This window comes from Pongo abelii, chromosome 11 (assembly GCF_028885655.2).
Source record: "Pongo abelii isolate AG06213 chromosome 11, NHGRI_mPonAbe1-v2.0_pri, whole genome shotgun sequence".
Taxonomy (NCBI): Eukaryota; Metazoa; Chordata; class Mammalia; order Primates; family Hominidae; genus Pongo; species Pongo abelii.
The window spans coordinates 26,073,189-26,099,250 of NC_071996.2; positions in this window are offsets into that span (position 1 = coordinate 26,073,189).

The following is a 26,062-nucleotide window of genomic DNA, read 5'->3' on the forward strand; positions in this document are numbered from 1 at the left end:
TGAAAGCTAACTACATTTTCTAAAAAAAAAAAAAAAAAAAAAAAGTTTCAGTGAGAAGAGTAGGAATGTTCTACATCTTTGTAAATCTCTTTAATGTCTAGTTTAATAGAAGACAGCTGGATTCTCATAGCTGCTCCTGCGTTCAATCTGTTACAATAGGTTGTTTTGGTTGAAGTCTGTGAAGGAAATCCAGCCTCTCACAGACATGCTATTGAAACAGGGAGGAGGGATATTTTAATAGCCTTTTTGGATAATTGTGGATTGTTTTACTTGATACTTCTCTAAAGTACCACCGGACAAGTGGTAGTTTCTACAGGTGACTTGCAACATGCAACTTAAAACCATATCAGTGAACTTTTGTACTCTGTTAGAATAAAATCCGCAGGTCTATCTTACACTTTAAACGGATCTCTTACCCATGTGTGATTGTCTCACGATGAGTACTTAGAAAATATCGGTCCATTGAATTGTGAAGATCTTCCAAATATTGACATACTTCATTATACTATTTCCAAAAATTCATCACCACTGGTTTTGTCAGTGAAACTGTTTTTTGCTTTTTTTTTTTTTTTTTTTTTTTTTTTTTACTGAGAGGTGGTGGTGGGGGAAGTATGTAATGACTAATAGCAAAGTTTCCTGCCCTACCTTGATTTGTACTAAGGCACAAGCAGTTTTACCCACCGTTGGTTTTGTATCAGTGTGCAAATGTCAACATAGTGAAAAAGGCAAGTAACATCTTCCTGTTATTAAGAAAATAGTTTTGACCTTACCGAGCTCCTGAAAGGGTTTTGGGATTCCCTAGTGTTTCAGCCCATACTTGGAGAAGCACTACATTAGCATGACACTGAAAATATATTCAGTCATCTTTTCGCCTTATTTGCAAGTGTCAGATAATTTTCCTTAACACCTCCGACTTTCACACAAGTAAACAGATCATTCACCCAAGTAGGAGCAGGAAAGCTAGTGGAGGAAACCCAGTGGGGCTGGTGGGGGAAAGGAGGGGGCAGGGGGCGGGTTTCATGCCTGTCACTTCCTGATGTATGAAATGTGTGAGCAAGACCACCCTGAAGAAGAAACGTCTTCTCCAAATTTGTCTCTGCAGGAGACAGTGTATGATCAAAGCAGGAAATAAGTCAGGGAAATCTTCCTAAAAGCAGTTATGACGACCCAAAGGCAAGTGGGTGGGCTTAGGAGTTTCACAACGCAGTCAAATGCCAGTTAACCATTAATCAGCAAAGTTAATTAGCAGATAATCACCATCCCTTAGGGTTTATAGGACGCTGCAACTCTCACAGATAAATTAATTTCCAAAGAGAACAAACAACCCAACTCTTTAGAAACCGCTGTGAATATAGGCTTTTATCTCAAGCCTGCAAACAGTACACTGATGACTTCTCCTTCAGGCTGTCTCACTCCCTCAGCCCTATGTACCCCATTTCCTAGCTGGAGCACATGGAATAGGATAGGATGGGATGAAGCTGGTGGCCTGGACCAGACACCCATCCATTTGGCCAGCATCTCCTGTACCCTACAGCCCTGTGCTAAGAGACAGGGCCAGCACACTGGGCAGCAACTAGATGGAATCTGCTCACCGTCGAGGAGGAGGGAGGCCTTAAAGTAGAGGCCACAAGATTGAATGTATAATTACAAGTCGATTGAGTGCCCTAGGAGGAAGGGATATGGCACCATGAGAATATATTTTTAAAATGAAACTATCCTGGGCTGCAGTCTGAAATGCTTCTGGGAAGCAATGTCTTCTGCTCTGTGAGCTGGAGACTGGGTAGGAGCTCATGGTCACAGGCAGGTGGTCAACCAAGGGACACCTGGGAAGAGGCCCTGTGTCAAGGCAGAGCATGGCAGTACAGTGACGGCTAACGAGCATGAAGAATGAGAAGCACAAGGTCTGAGGGCAGGTCGGGGCCAGACCAGGCCTTGCAGATCAGGCAAAGGCTGTGGGTCATTACCCTGAGAGTAAGGGGTCACCAAGGGGGATGGTAAGTAAGGTCTGTGCCATGACACGATTTGCATTAAAAGTAGTATTGAAGGTCCAGAGTGGAGGACGGTGGGAGACGTGCCAGAGTGGGGTTAGTGACTAAGTAGGAGGCCTTACAGATGTCAGGGAGAAAGGTTGGCAGCTCGGACTAGAGTGGTGATGGTGGGGTGGGAGAGAATGATGCATTCCAGAAATATCGACCAGATGTGGAGATGGAAAGGATTTAAAGGTGGAAGGAAAGGGAGGTAGCATGGATAGCATCTAGATTGTTGATTTGCATAATTAGATGGATATTAGTGAACGCTGGAGGAGGCCAGGTTGTGAAGGAAACTCTGAAGTTCAGCCTTGGCTGTGTTGAGGTTGAGGTATGACGGACAGTCAGAGTAAGCAGTCTGACATGTGAGCTTGGAGCTCAGGGGCAAGGTATGGACTGGATATACACTTGGTAATTTAAGCCACAGATGTGGAAGACATTTGCCAGGAAAGAGAGAAAAAGAAGAAGAGAAGAGGAAGGGGAAGTAAGAGAAGAGAACAAGAGAGAAAGGAAACTAGAGGAGAAGAAAGGAGAAGGAAGAAAAGAGAGGAGGGAGGGGACAGGAGGGCGGAAGAGGGAAAAGGATGAGAAGGGGAGCTCCTGCACTTGCTGACCTCATATAGAAAGATGATTCTGTAAAGAGACAAAGAGAGCCCCTGCATGGAGACTAAGGAAGGGGACCTGAAGAGTGTGACATCTCAGGAGGCAAGGGAAGGGAGGACATCAAGACGGGAGTAGTAAGATGTGTCAAATACTACAAGAAAACACCAGTTGACTGCAGAAGGGATGGGAGTGAAGGAAGGGATGCCTTCCTTCACCATCCCAGAGCCCCATCAACCCTCTGCCCTTGCCCTGCTCCCTGACCCAGGTGTCTGTCTCCACTAAATCACAATCCTCAGGAGGCAAAGAGCATGTCCCTTAAAGACAGGGGAGCCCCCAGCACACAATACGATGCTGTCAACAAGTAGGCTGTGAGCTAAAGTCTGATAAATGAATGCATGAAATAGAAATGTTCTAGCAGAAGAAAAGACAGAGAGTGAACAAGTGCCTAAAGAAAGAATAGCTTCAGGGCAAATCATTAGCTGAACCTCAGAGGATCTTGAAAGGCTCTTCAGTCCCCAAGGCTGTCCTATGCCATGTGGTTGAGGGGGAATGAGGAAAACCCCTCGTGAGAAACATGAGATGTTTCTCGGTAGCTCATGAGATCTCATGCTTCAAAGGCAAAAACCTCAGCTACTCTGAATGGCACATTCCTGGGATGATGATGTTGAATCATGCAGTTTAACTACTCAACACATGATCCTGGCTTCAAGGAGCTTTCAATCAAGTTGAGAAAGAAAGACTACAAGGTATCAAACAGGAAGATAATAATAGGCAATGGAACAGCAAGTCTGAAATCCTAAAAGTAAAATAAGAATAAGGTTGCCCGTGGCTGGGTATTTAGCAATGTCATGGAGGAGGAGACATAAAAAAAAAAAGATTGTGATTCACCTCCCTCAGTGTAAAAAAGACAAAACCTCTAATAGAAAGGGAATAGGAATGAACAATAAATTTCCAAAAGAAGAAACACAAATCCACAAGGACATAGGAAATATAATCAACTAGTAGTTACCAAAGAAAGGCAAATTGAAGAAATGACAGCATGTTTCAAATTAAAAGTAAAAAGGCATTTAATTTAAAGCAAAGACTTGGAACCAACCCAAATACTCATCAATGATAGACTGAACAAAGAAAATGTGACACATATACACCATGGAATACTATGCAGCCATAAAAAAGAATGAGTTCATGTCCTTTGCAGGGACATGGATGAAGCTGGAAACCATCATTCTCAGCAAACTAACACAGGAACAGAAAGCCAAACACCACATGTTCTCACTCATAAGTGGGAGTTGAACAATAAGAACACATGGACACAAGGAGGGAAACATCACACAATGGGGCCTGTCAGGCGGTGGGGGAAAGGGGAGGGAGGGCGTTAGGACAAATACCTAATGCATGTGAAGCTTAAAACCTAGATGACAGGTTGATAGGTGCAGCAAACCACCATGGCACATGTATACCTATGTAACAACCCTGCACGTTCTGCACATGTATCCCAGAACTTGAAGTAATTTTTTAAAAAATTAAAAAATAGAAAAAAATTTTAAAAAGGTATTTAATTTAAAATAGCAATATCTGGTGTTGCCAAGGGTGCAAGGAAATGGGCACTGGTATACACTGCTGAGCGTGCACACATCTGCACAACCTCTCCGCAGGGCAGCTTGACACTACGCATTGTAAGAGTTAGATGTGAACTGCAATTCACCCTCTGGAAATTCATCCTGAAAAGATAATTAAGGATGAGTACAGAAATTTAATTATAAGGATGATCACTGCAGTGCAATTTTTTATTACAAATAAAAGTTGGAAATAATGCACATTGCCAAACAGGAGGGTTAGTTGAATAAACTATGTGCACAACAGGTGTATGCAAACCCTAAAAACACCTTATAGAAATATTTATCAATATGAGAAGATGGTATTATCATACCATCTTAAGTACCAAAAAGCAGATTATGAAACAATACGTATATTATGGTCTGATGTTATTAGTGTGCGTGTCTGTGTGTGCATGCACACGTGTGCACAGGAGATCTGGAAGGCTACGCATTATGTTAACAGAAATTACGTGGATATGATTATGAATTTTTAAAGTCCTTTGCACATATCTGTATTTTCTGCCTTTTGTTAATTAGCTTTTGAAATGAGATTTTTTTTAAACATGTTTCCAAGGTGGGTGGATCATGAGGTCAGGAGATCGAGACCATCCTTGCTCACATGGTGAAACCCCGTCTCTACTAAAAATACAAAAAATTAGCCGGGTGAGGTGGCAGGCACCTGCAGTCCCAGCTACTTGGGAGGCTGAGGCAGAATGGTGTGAACCCGGGAGGCAGAGCCTGCAGTGAGCCGAGATCGCGCCACTGCACTCCAGCCTGGATGACAGAGCGAGACTCCGTCTCAAAAAAAAAAAAAGAAAAAAAAAATGTTTTAAAGAACTACGTAGGGCATTCTGGGTGGTAAACGGATGAACAAAGTCATAGAAGGTGACTCAGAAGATGCGAAGGTTTTACAGTGAAGACAAAGTGGAGAACAGTCAGATGGGAGAACAGGGGTCCCCCTACATTGGTCCTGTTTAGAACAGGCATAAAAGGCCAACTAAATGTAAAAAAGGGTGAAGGTTTCAGCCTTTGCATAGGGCTGTTTGTTCAAACTTCTTTAAAACTTTTTTTGTTGTTGTTGTTGAGATGGAGTTTTGCTCTTGTTGCCCAGGCTGGAGTGCAATGGCGCGATCTCGGCTCACTGCAACCCGCATCTCCCAGGTTCAAGTGATTCTCCTGCCTCAGCCTCCCAAGTAGCTAGCATTACAAGCATAAACCACCACGCCTGGCTATTTTTGTATTTTTAGTACAGACGAGGTTTCTCCATGTTGGTCAGCCTGGTCTCGAACTCCTAACCTCAGGTGATCATCCCGCCTTGGCCTCCCAAAGTGCTGGGATTACAGGCATGAGACACCATGCCTGGCCCTTCTTTAAAACTTTTAATCCCGGTGGGGCGCGGTGGCTTACACCTGTAATCCCAGCACTTTGGGAGGCTGAGGCGGGTGGATCACGAGGTCAGGAGATCGAGACCATCCTGGCTAACATGGTGAAACCCCGTCTCTACTAAAAATACAAAAAATTAGCCAGGCGTGGTGGCAGGCGGCTGTAGTCCCAGTTACTCGGGAGGCTGAGGCAGGAGAATGGCATGAACCCAGGAGGCAGAGCTTGCAGTGAGCCAAGATCCACCACTGCACTCCAGCCTGGGCAAAAGAGTGAGACTCCATCACAAAAAAAAAAAAAAAACTTTTAATTCCTCTTGTTCCAGGATAGATTTAAGGTCCCTTACAAATATACATGCAATGTCAACAATCACTTATGCAACACCTTGTACATCCCAGGCACTGTGCTTGGCTCTGGGGATGCAAAGCTGAACTGTAAGATCAAGCCACTCAGTGCCAAGTAGACTAGATGGCTCTCCAGCAGGTAGGTAACAGTAGAGCAGGAATCACACAATGCTTGTCTCATGGCTCAGCCTGGACAGAAGTAGTATTGTTTGGCCAGTTCAGTGTTTTTTGTTTGTTTTTTAATTTGGATGACTTTAGGCAGGAGTTGCACTCTCCAACTGGAGACCACAGTTTCTACTTTCTCTCTTTTCACCATGGAGGTTTTGCACCATCTTCCTGGCCCACGAGGGCATTGGGGTTTGCCAGCTCCAACCACCACCACATTGTAGGGAAAAGAACATGGAATTTGCAGCCACACAGACAAGAGTTCCAGTCCTGCCATGATCTATGCAACCTAGAGCCAGTTCCTTAGCTTCCTTAGTTCCCTTCTCCTTAAAATGGGACTTTGGATATTGTGAGTCTTGCTCCCTGGCCCCCGCGTCTATCAAGAGAGGCCAGGGAAGGGTTTTCCTGGCCAGGGCACATTGTTAAGGCTGAAATCAAGCTAAGCATGGAGAGAAAGCACTTCACGCTGGATTCAGTGAAGTGGACCAGAAATCCTAGGGATTGAAAGGAACAGAAGGTCGGTGAAGTGTAAGCAAATCCAAACTGTGTGCCCAGCCCCATGAGAATCAGGCGCCCAAACACAGTGGAGCAGAGAAACCTGAAGCAGATATGCCCAGGCAGTGCTGCAAGAGGATGGCAAGCCCAGACGGATCCCCATATCGAGGGAATTGCATGTCTGAATAGGGTCTGGATTTGCTGGGGTGCACCCAGTACATTGCCAGAGGCCAAAATTGGTGCGCCAAGTTTCGCCCTTCTCATGCCTGCTGGCATTTGGACTGGAAGAGTACTCATGGCCCTGTACTTGGAGTGGGCATCTTTTTCTCCCCAGCTTCCCTGTTATTTCCAGGTTTCTTCCACAGCAGAAAGCAGTCACTTCCAGCCCCCAGTGCAGGCCTTCCTTGCCCAGTTAATGCATGGGCTGATTTCTCTACAGAAATATCACAAGACCGTCACATGGACTCCCTTCTCAATGCCTCAAATTCTCCCTGTAGCTCCTAATTCCCCAGTATGGACACCAACTTATTCCTGAGGACTGGTGTTGTCTCACCAGCTGTGTTGTGAGGCCCATAAGAGAAGAAAAGTATGGCTGGGTGCGATGGCTCACGCCTGTAATCCCAGCACTTAGGAGGCTGAGGCGGGCAGATCACCTGAGGTTGGGATATCGAGACCAGCCTGACCAACATGCTGAAACCCTGTCTCTACTAAAAATGCAAAATTAGCCAAGTGTGGTGGCACATTCCTGTAATCCCAGCTACTCGGGAGGCTGAGGCAGGAGAATTACTTGAACCCGGAGGTGGAGGTTGCGGTGAGCCGAGATCACGCCACTGCACTCCAGCCTGGACAACAAGAAGAAGGAGAAGGAGAAGAAGAAGAGGAGGAGGAGGAATTTAAAAAGGAAGAAAATATAAACTAAATAATTCAATGGTGCTGTGAGGATAAAGCAACTTCTAATTTGTGGGAAAAGGATTAAATATTTGTTTTCTGAAAAGAGTTATTTTGCATTTTGTTTTCTATTAAAATGTATTTAGTTAAAAAAAAAACAGCATTCAGTACAGTGTTAGACATAGAATTATGCTTTGTTTTTTTTTCCAATAAGAAGAAAGTCTTTTAAAATAAAGAGTGAAAATTATGGGGAAAAAACAAAAATGTGGAAAGGATAAATCTTTACATTATAAGCTAGAAAACTATACAATATGAGCCAAATGAGAAAACAAAACAAAACAAAAGGTTACCATCATTATCTTTTGTATCTCAGCTTATCTTGCTCTTGAACTCTTATTGATTGCAAGATACCTGTAAATGCTCAATCTTGTCAGTCGGAGGCAGTTGGGTAATTAGTCTTCCTGAATGTCTCCTCTCCTCAAGAACATCCTGCTTCTTCCTACTCCCCAGAGGCAGGTGGACACTGGGAAAGGTTAGGGTCCTGGTGCTCTGAGAGAGCGGCTGGCTCCCTGCTGGACCCACAGTGAAGGTAGGTGTCTGTGGCTCGGGGGACTCATGGCCTGCAAGGCTGTGTTTCTTCCCCATTGATTCCACTGTCCTGCTGGGGCTGCCATTCTTTGGAGAGCCCAAGGCTGCCATCACACCCATCGGATGCCCAGCTACAAGGAACAGCTTGCCCAAGACCCTGGGAACCTGAGAATCACATCTCACACCCACCGCCAAGAATTTTCTCTTTGCTTTTGTGTGTCATACTGATGCAAGGCAGGTGAACCCAAAATCGAGGCTTCGCCTGGGAGGGTTGTTGTCTTTGCCCAGGAAAGAATTTAAGGGTGAGCCAGTGGTGCTAGACAGCAACTTCTATTGAAGCAGCAGCAGAGGTGTTGTGCCTTGTGGAGCAGGGCTACCCCAGAGGCAGTGTGCCCAGAGCAGCAGCTCAGAAGCAGTTTTGTACTCACGCTTATATTTGCTTTGAAAATTAAGGGACAGATTATGCAAAAATTTCTTGAAAAAGAGTGGTAATTTCTAGGTGGTTGGGTCATTGCCATGGACAAAGGTGGTACCGCTCTAGTGTTGCCATGGCAATGGTAAACCGACATGGCACTCTGTTGGGCGTATCTTATAGAAAGTTGTTTTTGCCCCATCCGCATTTTAGCTAGTCCTCAATTTGGTCCAGTGTCCAAGCTCTGCCTTCTAACTCAATATGAGAAGCAGCAGCCCCCCAGATTTTTCTGAGAGGTGAGTAATCTTTCCAGGCCATGTCTGAAGTTGCATGGACAAACCTTCTGCTCCAGGACTCACCTGAACCCTTCTGGAAGCCTCTGTTTATCTGCCTCCTGCCCAGCAATGAATTGGGGAGGTCAAGGATGCTTAAATCTACATTCTTGCCTCCACTCTCTGCCTCCACCTGGGTCACTCAAATAGAAATATTCTTCACTGCATCTCCTGTCTCCACAGTCAACAGTTCAGCCTTGGATTATTTGTTTGTGCATTAGTTGTGATCAGGTTGGGCTGCAATTGAGAAAAAAACAAACAAGATGTTTTTCACTTACATACAGGCTATCCTGTCCATTGTCTATTGCTGCATAGCAAATCACCACACATGCAGCAGCTTTAAAAGACACAAAGTTATTAGCTCACAGCATCCACGGACCAGAAGTCCTGGCACAGTGTGGCGCAGCTGCGTTCTGTGCTCAGGGACTCTCAAAGCTGAAATCCACTTTGGCTTTCAAAGCGTTGGCTGGGCTGGGCTGTCTGCAGACTCTGGGGAAGAATCCACTTACAAGTGCATCTAGGTTGTTAGCAGAATTCAGTTCATTGCAGTTGTGAAACTGAGATCCCTATCTCCTTGACATGCAGATGCCCTCATCTTCAAGCCAATAATTGCATGGCGAATCCTTCTCACGCTTCAGATCTCTGCCTTCCCCTTCTGCGACGGGCTGGAGAAAGATCTTCCCTTTCAAGGGCTCATACAATTTAAACTAGGTCCACCTGGTGAATCCAGGACAATCTTCCTATTTTAAGGTCAACTAATTTGTACCTTAATTACATTTTGCCATGTAATGTAACATATCCACGAATAACACCAAGGGCAAAAGTCATGAGGCCCAAGCTCTGCCTTCCACAGCTGGTAAGGCAACTCTGCCTTAAGTCCTCAGGACCCAGGCTCCCTTCTACTCACCACTCCATCCCCCCTGGAAGGGACCTCTGTCCTCACAGCCCAGGATTCAACAACTGTATGCCAAGGCAGATGGGTATAGGGTTCATTCCGACTAGGTTTTAAGGAAGGTTCTCAGCAGCTGCCGCACAACGTTTCTGCCTTCATCCCATTGGTTCTACATTGTGACATCCTTGCCTGGTTGTAAGGGAAGCTGGGCAAGGTAGCTCCATTCTGGGTGTCAACGTGGCTGGGTACAAATTCTATCAATAAGAAAAAGACGGAGAATGGGTAGTTGGGGACAATATGTGAAAAGAAAATCTGGGGAAAGCCCATAAAACCACTTTTTCTCTCTTTTTAGCTTGGTCTTCAAGTCTTTAAAACCTTTAGTTTGAAACTCAAGCTAAAACTGCCATTTTTGTTGCAGGCAATGGTCCTTTCCCCCTTCCCCAGGCAATCAGTCTCAGCCTCCAGTCCTGAATTTACTGGCAGAAAAGCTGAAGGAGAGGATGTGAATTTAGGGAGAAGATCATTATGATACTACATTTGAATGCAGAGATAATGGAGCGGCTGTTGTCTCCTAATGTGCATCTCCCACTGTTGTATAGAAGTGTTTGACTCTAAGCTTTCTTTATGCTCCTACAAGGGAGAAAGAAGGAATGTTGCAAGGCTATCCTCATGCCAGTATTTGGTCCCAAGCCCTGTAAATATAATTCCAGTTGCAAAGCCTAAAGCAAGTAGATGTTCATTTTCTTTTACAAGACAGGAAATGACATTCCGTAATGTCATGCAGTTATAACCCATCTAGCATGCAAAAAAGTCACAGAAATGGAGCCAATGATCTGTAGGAGCAATTTTCCAGTTTCGGCCATGCTTAAGGAATACAGTGGATGGGCCCGTCACAAACAGCCAGTGCCCTCAGCCACAGCTCTGCATAACCTAAAGGGTCACAGAGGTGGTTCTTTGCCAGTCAGGAAGGGAGGACTTACCTGGGCAGGAGCTCTCCTGGCTAATGGCACCCTAGCTGGAGGACTCCTGGGGCACGTGAAGACTTCGTAAAGCAGACTGGTACTTCAAGCAGTTTATATTTTCCTGATTCCTGCTTCTTAGAAAAAGTAATAAATTAGTAATTTCTGAACCTAGAGTGACCTAGAAGGAAAAAAACAGAAACGTTTGATTCTGATCAATCTGAATGTGCAAAGTAACTCAGCCACTTCCCAACTATGAGAGGTTCTTAGCAAAACTACTTAAACTAGGAGTCTTCATTCTGGAATTAGGACATCAACATATATTTTCCATTCTCAGAGTCCTATTTCAAGACTCTGAGTTCATATATGTGAATTCCAGGAACACTAGCAGATGCTCAGTGCAATCGGTAGTTATTGGTGTTGTCATTGTACCATATGGGATAAGGATTGCATCATTAAAAATCAGTGTTGTCCTGAATGGTATTGCCTAGGTTTCCTTCGAGGGTTTTTATGGTTTTAGGTCTAACATTTAAGTCTTTAATCCATCTTGAATTAATTTTTGTATAAGGTGTAAGGAAGGGATCCAGTTTCTACGTATGGCTAGCCAGTTTTCCCAGCACCATTTACTAAATAGGGAATCCTTTCCCCATTTCTTGTTTTTGTCAGGTTTGTCAAAGATCAGATGGTTGTAGACCTGTGGTATTATTTCTGAGGGCTCTGTTCTGTTCCATTGGTCTATATCTCTGTTTTGGTACCAGTACCACGCTGTTTTGGTTACTATAGCCTTGTAGTATAGTCTGAAGTCAGGTAGTGTGATGCCTCCAGCTTTGTTCTTTTGGCTTAGGATTGTCTTGGCAATGCAGGCCCTTTTTTGGTTCCATATGACCTTTAAAGTAGTTTTTTCCAATTCTGTGAAGAAAGTCATTGGTAGCTTGATGGGGATGGCATTGAATCTATAAATTACCTTGGGCAGTATGGCCATTTTCATGGTATTGATTCTTCCTATCCATTAGCATGGAATGTTCTTCCATTTGTTTGTATCCTCTTTTATTTTTTTGAGCAGTAGTTTATAGTTCTCCTTGAAGAGGTCCTTCACATCCCTTGTAAGTTGGATTCCTAGGTATTTTATTCTCTTTGAAGCAATTGTGAATGGGAGTTCACTCGTGGTTTGGCTCTGTTTGTCTGTTATTGGTGTATAAGAATGCTTGTGATTTTTGCACATTGATTTTTGTATCCTGAGACTTTGCTGAAGTTGCTTATCAGCTTAAGGAGATTTTGGGCTGAGATGATGGGGTTTTCTAAATATACAATCATGTCATCCGAAAACAGGGACAATTTGACTTCCTCTTTTCCTAATTGAATACCCTTTATTTCTTTCTCTTGCATGATTGCCCTGGCCAGAAATTCCAACACTATGTTGAACAGGAGTGGTGAGAGAGGGCATCCCTGTCTTGTGCCAGTTTTCAAAGGGAATGCTTCCAGTTTTTTCCCATTCAGTATGATATTGGCTGTGGGTTTGTCATAAACAGCTCTTATTATTTTGAGATACATCCCATCAATACCTAATTTATTGAGAGTTTTTAGCATGAAGGGCTGTTGAATTTTGTCAAAGACCTTTTCCGCATCTATTGAGATAATCATGTGGTTTTTTGTCTTTGGTTCTGTTTATATGTTGGATTATGTTTACTGATTTGCATATGTTGAACAAAACACCAAAAGCAATGGCAACAAAAGCCAAATTTGACAAATGGGATCTAATTAAACTAAAGAGCTTCTGCACAGCAAAAGAAACAACCATCAGAGTGAACAGGCAACCTACAGAATGGGAGAAAATTTTTGCAATCTACTCATCTGACAAAGGGCTAATATCCAGAATCTACAAAGAACTCAAACAAATTTACAAGAAAAAAAACTATCAACCCCATCAACAAGTGGGCAAAGGATATGAACAGACACTTCTCAAAAGAAGACATTTATGCAGCCAACAGACACATGAAAAAATGCTCATCATCTCTGGCCATCAGAGAAATGCAAATCAAAACCACAATGAGATACCATCTCACACCAGTTAGAATGGTGATCATTAAAAAGTCAGGAAACAACAGGTGCTGGAGAGGATGTGGAGAAATAGGAACACTTTTACACTGTTGGTGGGACTGTAAACTAGCTCAACCATTGTGGAAGTCAGTGTGGCGATTCCTCAAGGATCTAGAACTAGAAATACCATTTGACCCAGCCATCCCATTACTGGGTGTATACCCAAAGGATTATAAATCATGCTGCTATAAAGACACATGCACACGTATGTTTATTGTGGCACTATTCACAATAGCAAAGACTTGGAACCAACCCAAATGTCCATCGATGATAGACTGGATTAAGAAAATGTGGCACATATACACCATGGAATACTATGCAGCCATAAAAAAAGATGAGTTCATGTCCTTTGTAGGGACATGGATGAAGCTGGAAACCATCATTCTCAGCAAACTATTGCAAGGACAAAAAACCAAACACCGCATGTTCTCACTCATAGTTGAGAATCGAACAATGAGAACACTTGGACACAGGGTGGGGAACATCACACACCGGGGCCTGTGATGGGGTGGGGGGAGGGGGGAGGGAAAGCATTAGGAGATCTACCTAATGTAAATGACGAGTTAATGGGTGCACCACACCAACATGGCGCATGTATACATATGTAACAAACCTGCACGTTGTGTACATGTACCCTAGAACTTAAAGTATAATAATAAAGACTTTAGAAATAAAAAAAAAAATCGGTGTTGTTGAGCTCAGCTGCAAAGAAGTTTGATTAGACAATCCAAGCTACTCTTCCTAACCAAGATTCATTAGGTATTGAGAGAGGGCTGAAATGACACTGTTGAATTGCAGGACAGCATGGCTCTCAAATGACATTCTGTCCAGAGTGCAGGGAGCACCCACAGGTGCTTTGCAGTAAAGGCACTTCAATCTCATTTCTAACACTCAAGAAATGCTGAAATGTGAGGACTTCACCTGCTCTGCCTCTGATGAAAATGGGCCAATAACAAACACATAAGTGCCATTGTTTACCACAGCAATGCCCTTGGCAAGAGATCCCCACATTCCCACCCACAACCCCTCATGGCATGGCCAGGATGACCCAGGGCAGACAACAAGACTTTCTTGTAAGTATCAGAGGAATGAAAGCAGGTGTCTGAAGAAATTCTTAGTCTACGCCGGGCACAGTGGCTCACGCCTGTAATCTCAGCACTTTGGGAGCCCAAGGTGGGTGGATCATGAGGCCAGGAGTTCAAAACCAGCCTGGCCAGCATGATGATACCCCATCTCTACTAAAGATACAAAAATTGGCAGGGCATGGTGGTGCGCACCTGTAATCCCAGCTACTCAGGAGGCTGGGGCAGGAGAATAGCTGGAACCTGGGAGGCAGAAGTTGCAGTGAGCAAAGATCACGCCATTGCACTCCAGCCTGGGTGACAGGGCAAGACTCCATCTCAAAAAAAAAAGAAAAGAAAGAAAGGAATTCTTAGTGCAACTACAGACTGTGGTGTTTGGGACACTCCCACATTCTCAAATCAAGACTAACCTTCAACAGGTCTCACAAGCTCCCTGTCATGCTGATGCACCAATCCAGGGGCCACAGCTGGGAACCAGTGCTCCAGGGCAGCGGTCAGCAAACTAGAACCCTCCAGTGGGCCAAATCCCACCTGCCTCCTATGTTTAGACAGCCCTTAAACTACAAATGGTTTTTACATATTCAAATGGTTAGAGAGAAAGGGTAGGGAGCGGGGAAAGCATTTCATGATACTTGAGAATTACAGAAAATTCACACTTCAGCATCCATAAATAAAAGCACGTTGAAATGTAGCCATGCTCACTCATGGAAGTGTTGTCTGTGGCAGCGGTCCCCAACCTTTTTGGCACCAGGGGTCAGTTCTGTGGAAGACAATTTCTCCATGGACTGGTGTTGGGAGTAAGGATGGTTTGGGGATGAAACTGTTCAACCTCAGATCATCAGGCATTAGTCAGATTCTCATAAGGAGTGCACAACCACCTAGATCCCTCACATGCACAGTTCACAACAGGGTTCACGTTCCCATGAGAATCTAATGCCACAGCTGATCTGACAGGAGGCGGAGCTCAGGTGGTAAAGCTCACTCACCCACTGCTTACCTCTTGCTGTGCAGCCCTGTTGCTAACAGGACACGGATTGGTACTGGTCCACAGCCAGGGGCTGAAGACCCCAGGTCTATGGCTATTTTTTTTTTTTTTTTTTTTTTGACATGGAGTCACACTCTGTCACCAGGCTGGAGTGCAGTGTCGCGATCTCGGCTCACTGCAACCTCCGCCTCCCAGGTTCAAGTGATTCTCCTGCCTCAGCCTCCCGAGTAGCTGGGATTACAGGCACGCATCACCATGCCCAGCTAATTTTTGTATTTTTAGTAGAGACGGGGTTTCACCATGTTGGCCAAGATGGTCTCGATCTACTGACCTCGTGATCTGCCCTCCTTGGCCTCCCAAAGCGCTGGGACTACAGGCGTGAGCCACTGCACCTCGGTCTATGGCTATTTTTGTGCTACAATGGCAGAGCTACGTACTTGCAACAGAGACCATAGAGCCTGAAAATATATACTATGTGGTCCTTTACAGAAAATGCCTCCTCTAGGGAAAGCAAATGGCTCCATGGAACACCTGAAAGGGAAGGGTGACGCCCAGAGCCTGGTTTCCTGCTCTTTGTCCTGTGTTCTGGGTTCATCTTAAAATGAGTGCTTTACAGAGAATAACTTCTTTAATGCTTAGGTATTAATAAAAGGAAAAGATTTTTTTTAAGTTCCCTTTAATCTTTCCCTTTCTGCTTATATTCAAATAAAAGCAATTATAGGGCAGAGGCCTGCTAAGAAGTATGATGATTTATGCAAAATTAACGTGGCAAGAGCTCGAAGCAAATATATTTATTAAAGTAACCCAAATAATCAGATCGTAGCAAATGGAGAGAAAAAAATATTCAAACCTGTAATTCCTAGCCAGTATTTCATTTTCATTTACATTTAAATGATAACACATCTTGTGGCAAATTATTTCAGACTTTTTCTACCAGGAGAAAGGGGAAGAAAAATGCACTCATTGAAGGAAAGCTCTGCAAGAGGCAAAAGTGATAAACTTCCCCAAGCCTATTTACAAATGCGGTCAATGAAACAGAATTTTAATGAATTGTGCCACATAATCTGGCAGTTAATGAGCTGCAAAAGCCTTTGTCAATTGCAGTGACTGGGAACTAACTCTTTCAGTTTCAAGATCAATAAGAGAATTCTCTGCTCTGCGTTACCCAAAAGGGAACTCTGGGGAGAAAGGAAGTTGTCAGAGGAATGTCATCTCTACAGGTCGCAGCAGCAAGGCTGCCATCTGTTTTGATTGTCTCCTCCATCCCCCCTCCCCCACTTTATATTTAAATCCCAACTTCAGACTGAGGAGTAAAAGACAGTTTGGAGATCAAACAGCACAAGTCCTGTGAACTGCCAACACAAAATGACAACAAAAAGGTTTGAATGACTCTAAAAATATCTCCCAATATTTTAGAAACTGTATTGAGTCCAGACGCTGTTCTGGACCTCTGGGAGTGGGTAAAACCGTTGACATTCAGTATTTTTGATAGACAAAGGCAACGAGAAGAGGGTTGTTGAGGATTAAACGGGCCTGAGGCATCCTGCTAATTTGTCCTTCCATAACACTTCTTTTATCTGCTGTTTTCATTGCTCTGCCGCCAAATAATCACATTCTTTTTCAGAGGTCTGGGATTTGCAATTATGGTATGATCCATCTCTATCACCCAGAGTTGTTGCTAGGGGGATGTGGTTGTTGCTATGGTCCTAACGCCACAGGACATAAGAAATCCCAGGTGGAAAAGACTCATCATTCAACAGCAGGTCGACAACATTTATTGAGCATACACCAAGTGGAAACAATGAGGAACCTTGGGAAGGCAGAGATGAATGAGACCTCAAAACCACCTTTAATTTGCTCTTAGACCACTAGAGGAGACGCACAATTAGGCTTGTTGAATGAATTAATAGACAATAGAGTTATAGATTTCTTGTTTGGCAGAGGCCTTAAAAAGATTTTATTTCGTGTTAGGGACCCAGTGAATATGTTTCAACTGAGAGGCAAGAAACGTATATATCATTTCAACACCCATACAAACTAAGTGAAGCTATTCCTACCACATCATCCCCCGACACCCAGTCTTGGAGTTTACTTAGAGGTAATTTCCGCTACACCTGTGTTTTCACCCATTAAGGCTCTCTCTCCCTCTCTGGCATCAGGTGTGAAACTATTAGCCAAAGCCACAAGAAAGCAATTTCAGGAAGGGAAAGCCTCATAAAATGTGAAAAATTAAAGCGGTCCTGAATGTTGCGTTGAGGAAATTGCCACAGGCAAGCCCATTCTGTCAACAGAATGTTCCACTTGGCTGCAACCAAGACACCAGTGAAATGTTTTGACACATGGCACGGTAGAGAAAAGGGAGAATGAGACACTCAGAGAATCAGGCTGCCCCAGATCACCCAACATTCATTCTAATATTTAGTAAACTTCTGCCAGACTAGAAAGATAAAAAGATGTAGTCCCTGTCTTCGAGCAGTTTACAATCTAGCCGAAGAGGTAGGTTTGCATACAGATCTTCATAACAGAGGAGAAAATGAAGCAATTCCTCTAAGAAGTGCCACTGAATACCAGAAAAAGAGGTGAGACCTGCTTCTACTTCAAGAAGATCTGAAATGTGATAGCAGCCCTTCTGAATAAAGGAGACGAGTCATCCAAAAAGTGCCATGGAAGGAGATTCATCTCAGGGGGAGAGGCTTTGAGCCCCAGAGCCCAGATTTGCCCTTCTATGGTTAACTTCTCCTTGGACTTGGGGATGGGGGTCTGAAGGCTTTTACTAATCAGATCCAAGAGTAATGTGAAATCTTTCTCTCAGGTGCCATTGCACAGCTGAGGCAAGGCTAGAATATTCAGACAAGATCACATCAAGTGTCAAAGGTTAAAAAAGAACTTTGAAAATTGATAGCCCAAATTACCAAGCATGATGACCTCATCTTTCACTTGTAGCCCTCCTTTCCCTAGAGGAGCTCCCCTTTCCTGAACCTGCCTTATATCTTTGTAGTGAGCATCATGTCAGCATCACCCAAGATGCTGTCAGCCCATGCCAGGACACTCCTCTCCTTCAAATCTGAATACAAGAGGAGATGCTTTTAGAGAGGGGAGTTTCTTGCCTGTAAGTTCGGTTCTGATTTCTTCTCCAAGAAGCCACCTTGGAGGACCTCAAAACGAGCACCCCCTCGGAAGAATTCCTATGTGCCCACAGGGTCACAGTTTGCAGCAACCTGCACACAACACAACAGCCAGCCTCGGCACATGGAGCTAAAGACATGCAGAGCTGGAGGTGAGCAGGTGCAGGCAAAGATGTTCAGTTTTCTTCAGCATCTGTGCTGGAAGCAGGAGACTGTCTTTCAGTGCCACTAATTCAAACTACAAAGAAGGATGTGCTGCCATTTTACCTTCTTCAAATGTGAAAAAGTAGCAAATCTTAGCTCCTCTCCTTCCAGTCCGATTCAGAGTCGGACTCTCTGGCTTTCTGAACCTCCAACGGCTTCCTCTTCTGTCCATCCACCACATCTACTCAGGATCCAGCCACTCCCAAATGCCTTTTCCATTTTCAGCCAGGCTGATCTCAGAAATAATTATTCATCAGCACCTGTAAAGAGTCAGATGCAGTCCTCAACATGGAGGAAACCAAGTCCAGCGAGACTTGGCTGCTGCCTTCAGAAAGCTTACCACCAGCAAGGGAGTCATGCGGGCGAGCCAGGGATGACCGCAAAAACCAGAAGCACAAGACACACAGGTTCAGTACCCTGTGTGCAGGTGAGTAGGGATGGGATTGTCAAAAAGGAGGTGAGAGGCGTCCAAGTAAGAGGGGTGGTCTATGAAAAGTCACACCAAAGCACAGCATGGCTCATTCACAAAGCCACAGACTAGGCAGTGTAGCAGGAGCAGGAGGGCTAGAAAAAGATGAAGTGACACTGTCAAGACAAAGCCAGCCCAGGAAGGATCTGGTGAGCCACACCGAGGAGGTTCATCTTCATTCTGAAGACAATAAAACCCCATAAGTGGTTTAAGCAAAGGGAGATTTGCATTTCCAGAGAGCACCCTGGTGGCTCTGGGGAGGCTGGCAGAGGAGAGTAACAGCTGGAGGACAGTTCCTGGACTGTCGCCAGGAAGCTGCTAAGGCCAGTAGGATGGCAGTGAGCCCAACATCCAAAAGAGGAGGCTGTATCTGAGCAGTATCTAGGAAAGAAATGTGCAGCACTTGGCGGCTAACTGAAGCTCAGGTGTGAAGGAAGGCAAGCACATGTGGGCTCATTCTTTCCTTTGCCCCTTTGCCCAGGCAGTACTCCAGCCTGAAATGCCCCCGGCCATTCCTCATCCACTCTAGCCTGAAACCACTCTCACCTGCCCCCAGGAAGTCATCCCTAACAGCCTCCACCCACACTGTCAGGACCTTTCTCCCCCACACGCTGTCAGGACCGCTCAGCTCAAAGCTGAGCAAGGCTGTGATGCTGCTGCACTTTTCCATTGCTCCCTCTGCCTACTGGATGCAGCTCCCTGCGGGTAGACCGGGTCTCCCAGCCCATGTTGCTTCCCATGCATCTTCCACCTCTCTCAGTGTCATCTCATCCTCATTTGCATATGCAAGTGCCACACAACAGTCTCAGTAGATACAATAATAACTGGCTATCAAACCATCATCTTTTGAGAGCCAGGTATGTACCAGGCATCACTCTTTTTATCTATCTATGTATCTATCCATCTACCACTATGTCTATATTTTTTACGTATATTTTTTTGTTGTTGTTGTTGTTGTTTTGAGACAAAGTCTTGCTCTGTCACCCAGGCTGGAGTGCAGTGGTGCGATCTCAGTTCACTGAGCTCTGCCTCCCAGGTTCATGCCATTCTCCTGCCTCAGCCTCCTGAGTAGCTGGGACTACAGGCGCCCTCCACCATGCCCGGCTAATTTTTTTGTATTTTCAGTAGAGACGGGGTTTCACCGTATTAGCCAGGATGGTCTCAATCTCCTGATCTCATGATCCGCCCATCTCAGCCTCCCAAAGTGCTGGGATTACAGGCATGAGCCACCATGCCCGGCCTTTTTACGTATATTCTTATACATAAAATAGTAGTATAAATATACTACTATATAAAAATAGTAGTATATTTTTACGTATATTCCTGTCCTTCTGGTCCTAACAACAACCCTTCAGGGTAGGAATAATTATTTGCTTTCCAGAACCAGAACCAAGTGTTAAAGTGTTTAATCAGAAACTGAGAAGGGCCTGAGATGGTATCCTGCCTCGTAGGCTAATAAGTTAACCTGCCACCATTTTATATACATATAGTGACAGAAGACACAAGACACCTGGATCAGAGACAAAGACCATGTATTACAGCAAAAGCAGCAGCTGGAGCAGTTGCTAGCATCAGTTTTTCTAAAACTCCAACCTCCACAAGGTGACATGGTGAGGTCCGATGGTGCCTGCACGTCACAGGACAGGAACCCCAAAATGACAAAACCCTGATCTTAGATACGGCTACAGGTAACTTCCATTCTCCATTACAGACAGAGAAAGAGAGAGAGATCTGTTTTTAAAATTGGCATGTAAGCAAATCCCTCCAGGGAGGGAAGTGGGAGTTACCTATCCTGGAAGGTCTCCAGAGAAGGAGCCATTGCTAAAGCTTTATTATCTCTGGTTTCTATGGCTGTGTATTATTCAAGATGCTTGAACAGACAGTCTGAGAAATGTAGGAACACAAATACTGAGCCATGATGTGTTGTTCCCCCTGCTTGTCTCCAGACAGCCCATGATGGTTTCTTGGTTTATAGCTCCTTGTTCTAGGACCCATGTCACTCTCCCCAAGGGCAGGCTCTGTGGAATCCCAGCCAATTAGTAATGAATGCCACCTAATTACCACAGGCTATGAACCATGGCAGATGCTTTACAAACTATCTCTAATCACTGTAGCAACCCAGTAAGGTGGGTATTATCACTCCCACCTTAAACACGAGGAAGTTATGACTTGCAGGTGAGTGTCTTACTCATTGCTACATGGCGGAAGCAAGATTCTTTGCCAGGGTGATCTGACTACAAACCCTGTGCCTTTCTTCACTCTTAAAGCCTTGAGAGTCTCCTTGGGTTCATCAAGAGGTCAGGTTCCTCTTTGCCTCAGTGGAAGGAGTCAAGTAGCTGCCTTGCTTACTATTAATTTAAAAAGCCATTACTTAACCAGACCCTTCCTAGCAAGATGGCTTTTTAAGAATAGCAATTAAGAGCCTATATTTTATAAGCAGATCCAATTTAACTTAGAGCAGGACAAGATAAAGGGTACAAGCTCATTAACTAAAAATGCTGTGCTACCTTTGCTACAAAAAGGAGTTTTTAAAAAATCCAAGTGCCTTAAGAAAATTAAAACAGCATCCAGGCAGCTTCCTACATGCATACAAAACACAACCACAACATTATGGCTGCAAATGCCAAAGCTCAGTACGATAATGTCATTGCCTTTCCAGGCACCAAGCAGATGGGGATGGGGCAAAAAACAGCAGTTGGTGGAGCAGGGGCCCCACAGAACTGCAACCACAACCTGCTCTGTTTGCACCACGCCTGTCCCAGCCAACTCCTGTCATCAACCCACGATAACTCTGGGCCACAGTCAAACTAGCTTGCAAAGAAAAGCCTAGGAATACTTGTTTTACGATTATCGCTTTTAAATCCCTACCACCCAACTCACATTTCTTTTTCTTGGGGTCAAAACCATTAGTGGCACCTGCTGGGCATTTCATTAAGGCTTATTTGAAAACATTAGACATCTGCCAAGTTGGAAGACAGAGCTGCCTGTGTAAAAGAGGGCAAAAGCCACACACCAGCCATGGAGGTTCAGCTCAGTCCGGGGGACTGTCGTCGCGAGAGCCAACCATTTTTGGCTGCTGCTCTGGTTCCAAGTTGAACAAGGAGTGTGTCATCCGTATTGTTCCACCATGAACCCAATCTCCTTGAGGACCTATTCACAAGGAGGCTTAATTGAATGAAGATAGATGGGACACTGGATTCTGGCAATGATTTGTGATGAGGCTGCCAGTTTGCACACACCATGACTGATGAAGTGCGCAGCAACAACATGAACCTTGCAAGGCCCTGCTCTTTCCCCAAGAAGCAGCTCCTTCATCTCTCCTCCTTGCCTCACTATTAAAAATGGGGGGAAACGTGGGAAACGGTGGAAATATTGCAAAGTAGTCTGTATAAGTGAAGCATCTATGAACTTGCTCCCATATACAGCATTGACCGTGGATCCAGGCCCATTCTAGAATGAAGTTTCAATGACACTGAAAGAAAACATATGGTTCTCTTGTAATAACGTGGCATTGTGTAGACATAACCTAAATTTGAAAACCTCTTAAAATAGAAAATTTGATTCCATCTGTCTCTTAAAAAAGAAAAACTCATAATTGCTTATAACCATGTTCATTTACCATTTTCTCAAATGTTTAACAGCTGGTGAGGGGCAGAGGACAGAAGAGCAGGAGGAGACAGGGGTAATTAATAAAAGTCATTATCCTGCCTTGATTTCAAATGTTATCAGTGCTTAAAATGTCAAAACTATGTTCCCACATTCCTCAAATGACTTGCCGATAACGTGTCATAACTGAATCCAGCCTACGTATTCACCCCTGGAGGATTCTAAAGAATGAGCAAGCTAACCCTGACTACAGTACATCTTTTGAAGGACTTTTGAAGGCTTTGACTCAAGGACAACCATTTGCAGAGAGAATTCAATTGATGGAGAAGAGTATATGCCAATATTTATGTCTTAAAATTCAAATTGAACTTCTTTTCAAGACAAGGAATCAAAGCAGCAGGAAGTTGGAACCTGGTAATATATCTGTTTCTGCAGGGAAATGTCATTGGTTACACCTAAAGATGCATGTGTCTTTATAGAGCTGGTATATCTCTTGGGAAGGATTCCAATAGACATATTCACAGGTACACTTCAGCTGTAGAGTGTCTTGTAGCACACTGAGGATAATTTGCCTTACCGAGGCAGTCTCCTGTCCAAGACAGTTTCTCAGAGCTAGGTGTGAAGACCACAAGCCCAGATTACCTGTGATGTTTGTAGGACCTGCACACTCACTCCTGACCCTCATGCTTCCAGAATCAGAGTCCGCAGGTGGTCCCAGGCTGCATGCCAGCCACCCCTCAGCTGACTCTGATGCAGAGTCAGGTCTGGCACCAACGCAATCAGGGCTGCTGCCTCCCTGGCCACTCGCACTGGGCACCTGCAACAGTGAGGCAGGTCCCTCCTGTCCAGCTAGCTCTCTGCAACCATGCCTGGAGGTAGTATTTAGTCCACAATTTCATGAGGGCAATAAAAGGATTTGTTGAAAATGACTGAACACATATCACCTGGAAGGAGGAGAATCTTGGAGACTTAAATTCACCATTCTGATAGAACACCCTGGAAATGACCATCCCCAGGGTCCCTGGGTCACCTGCTGGTTCTTCCTCTTCGGAGAATAGTGAAGGGTTCTCTGCTAAATGATGGGCTCAGTTCTCATCCAGACTGAGGCTTCTGGTAGCCCTCAGGTTCTGCTAGGGTGCTTCTCACCTGACCTCTTCCCATGCCAGCCTGCACAGTCAGAACCTATATATGAAAAATCCTCAGCCTCTTCTTCTGTAATTCCCAGACTTCACTTAGGTAGATGGCACAGGAGAAATCATAATAACAATTGACTCTTGGGGAGAGCCAGGCCCCATGCAAGGGTTCTGCATGCACATCTTGCTTAATCTGCACACCTCCCCCATAAAGAACCGGTACAACAACTATTTTGTAATGAACAAATGGAGGCACAGAAAGGTTAGGAAACTTCCCCAAAGACACACAGCTGGCCAGTGCTAATATAACAAAGTAGTTTACTTAGCACAAGCTTGTTCAACCTGTGGCCTGCTGGCCCCATGCGGCCCAGGACAGCTTTGAAGCCGCCCAACACAAATTCATAAACTTTCGTAAAACATTACAAGATTTTTTTGCTATTTTTTTAGCTCATCAGCTATCATTAGTGTTAGTGTATTTTATGTGTGGCTCAAGACAATTGTTCTTCTTCCAATGTGGCCCAGGGAATCCAAAAGTTCAGAGAAACCCCCTCAGTTAGCACATGGGTTGGTAGTCAATGTGTCTAAGGTCCAAGGATGTTGGATATTTTATATAACTTTCTTAGGTGAGGAAGCCTTATCTTCCTCACCTAAGAAAGGGAAATGATACTAATAGAATTGTCATGGAGCTAGATGAGTGTGATGGTTAATTTTAGGTGTCAACTTGACTCGGTAAAGGGATGCCAGAATAGATGGTAAAACATTTCTCGGTGTGTCTGCGAGGCTGTTTCCAGAAGAGATGAGCATTTGCATCAGGGGACTAAGCAAAGCAAAGCCACCCTCCCCGGCATGGGTAGGCATCATCCAGTCCTTGGAGGACCCAGACAGAGCAAGAAGGTGGAGGAAGGGCAACACTGCTCCGTCTGCTTGAACTGGGCCATCCATCTTCTCCTGCCCTTGGACACTGGAGCTCCTGGTACTCAGTCAGGCCTTTGGCCTGAGACTGAATTATACCATGATCTTTCCCGGCCCTCCAGCTTGCAGATAGCATATTGTGAAACTTCTCAGCCTTCATAATCGCATGAGCCAATTCCCATAACAAATCTCCTTTTATATCTATATCTATATTTATGCTATTCTTTCTGTTTTCTCTGGAAACCCTGACTAATACAATGAGTTAATTTGTAAAATGCTCAGAGCATTACCAGTGCCTCATAAGCACTTAATAAATGCTGTTGTTCCTGATTTTGTATCGTTCCTAAGAAGGTTCCTTCCCTCTGGTGCTCTGTGTCTGTGCAAATAACCTACCCTGGCAAGAGGCAGTATCCCTCCCCATGTGTGCTCTGGGCCCCTGTACCGACTTCCAGCCTAAGGGCTCTGAAGCTCCCTCGTCAGTGACCATTGACAAAGAGTCTTTGCTTAACCAAACTTTAGTCAGGCTCTCAACCTTCTCCTAGGTCCGTATGTGCACCTCCTTGTAAAAATCCAGCTTCAGCAAGAACCCTGCCAAGTCAGTTTTTTTTTGTTTTTTTTTTTTTGTTTTTTTGTTTTTTGAAACAGTCTTGCTCTGTCACCCAGGCTGGAGTGCAGTGGCGTGATCTCGGCTCACTGCAAGCTCCGCCTCCCGGGTTCACGCCATTCTCCTGCCTCAGCCTCCTGAGTTGCTGGGACTACAGGCGCCCGCCACCACACCCAGCTAATTTTTTTGTATTTTTAGTAGAGACGGGGTTTCACCACATTAGCCAGGATGGTCTCGATCTCCTGACCTCGTGATCCACTCGTCTTGGCCTCCCAAAGTGCTGGGATTACAGGCGTGGGCCACCGCACCCAGCCCCAAGTTTGTAAGAATCCCCCCACCCGCGATACCTGATCACCCTCAATACCTGACCAGGCTCTTCATCCTCCACCATGTCTGGTCACCCTGGCCCGTCTTCAGCAAGGATCCTGTTAGGTCCGTTTAGCCAGAATCCCCCTTACCCTTGAGGTTTCCTCTTAGCAATTTTCCGTCCACTTTCTCCCAACTTGCTCCTTGGCTATAAACCTCATGTGTGCGTGTTGTATTTGGAGTTGAGCCCAGTCTCTCTTCCCTGTGGCAAAATCCCATTGCGGTGGTCCCTTTACCTATTGTGATATCTTGAATAAAGTCTTCTTTACTGTGCTTTAACAAGTGTTGTCGGCCAGGTGCAATGGCTCACACCTGTAATCCCAGCATTTTGGAAGGCTGAGGCAGGCAGATTACCTGAGGTCAGGAGTTCAAGACCAGCCTGGCCAACATGGTGAAACCCTGTCTCTACTTTAAAAAATACAAAAATTAGCTGGGTGTAGTAGCGCATGCCTGTAATCCCAGCTACTCGGGAGGCTGAGGCAGGAGAATTGCTTAAGCCCGGGAGATGGAGGTTGCAGTGAGCCGAGATTGTGCCACTGCACTCCAGCCTGGGGGACAGAGCGAGACTCTGTCTCAAAAACAAACAGACAAAAAATGTTGTTGAATAATTTTTTCCTTAACACAATCTTCCACAGACAAAAAATGTTGTTGAATAACTTTTTCCTTAACACCATCTTCCACCTTCTTCTCCTTTGAGCTACATTTTTCCCACCCAAGAACAGCAAAAAGGGGACGCCCTGGCTGTGTGACGGGAAGAGCGCCTTCTTGGTGACAGCCTTAGCCAAGAACAGATTTT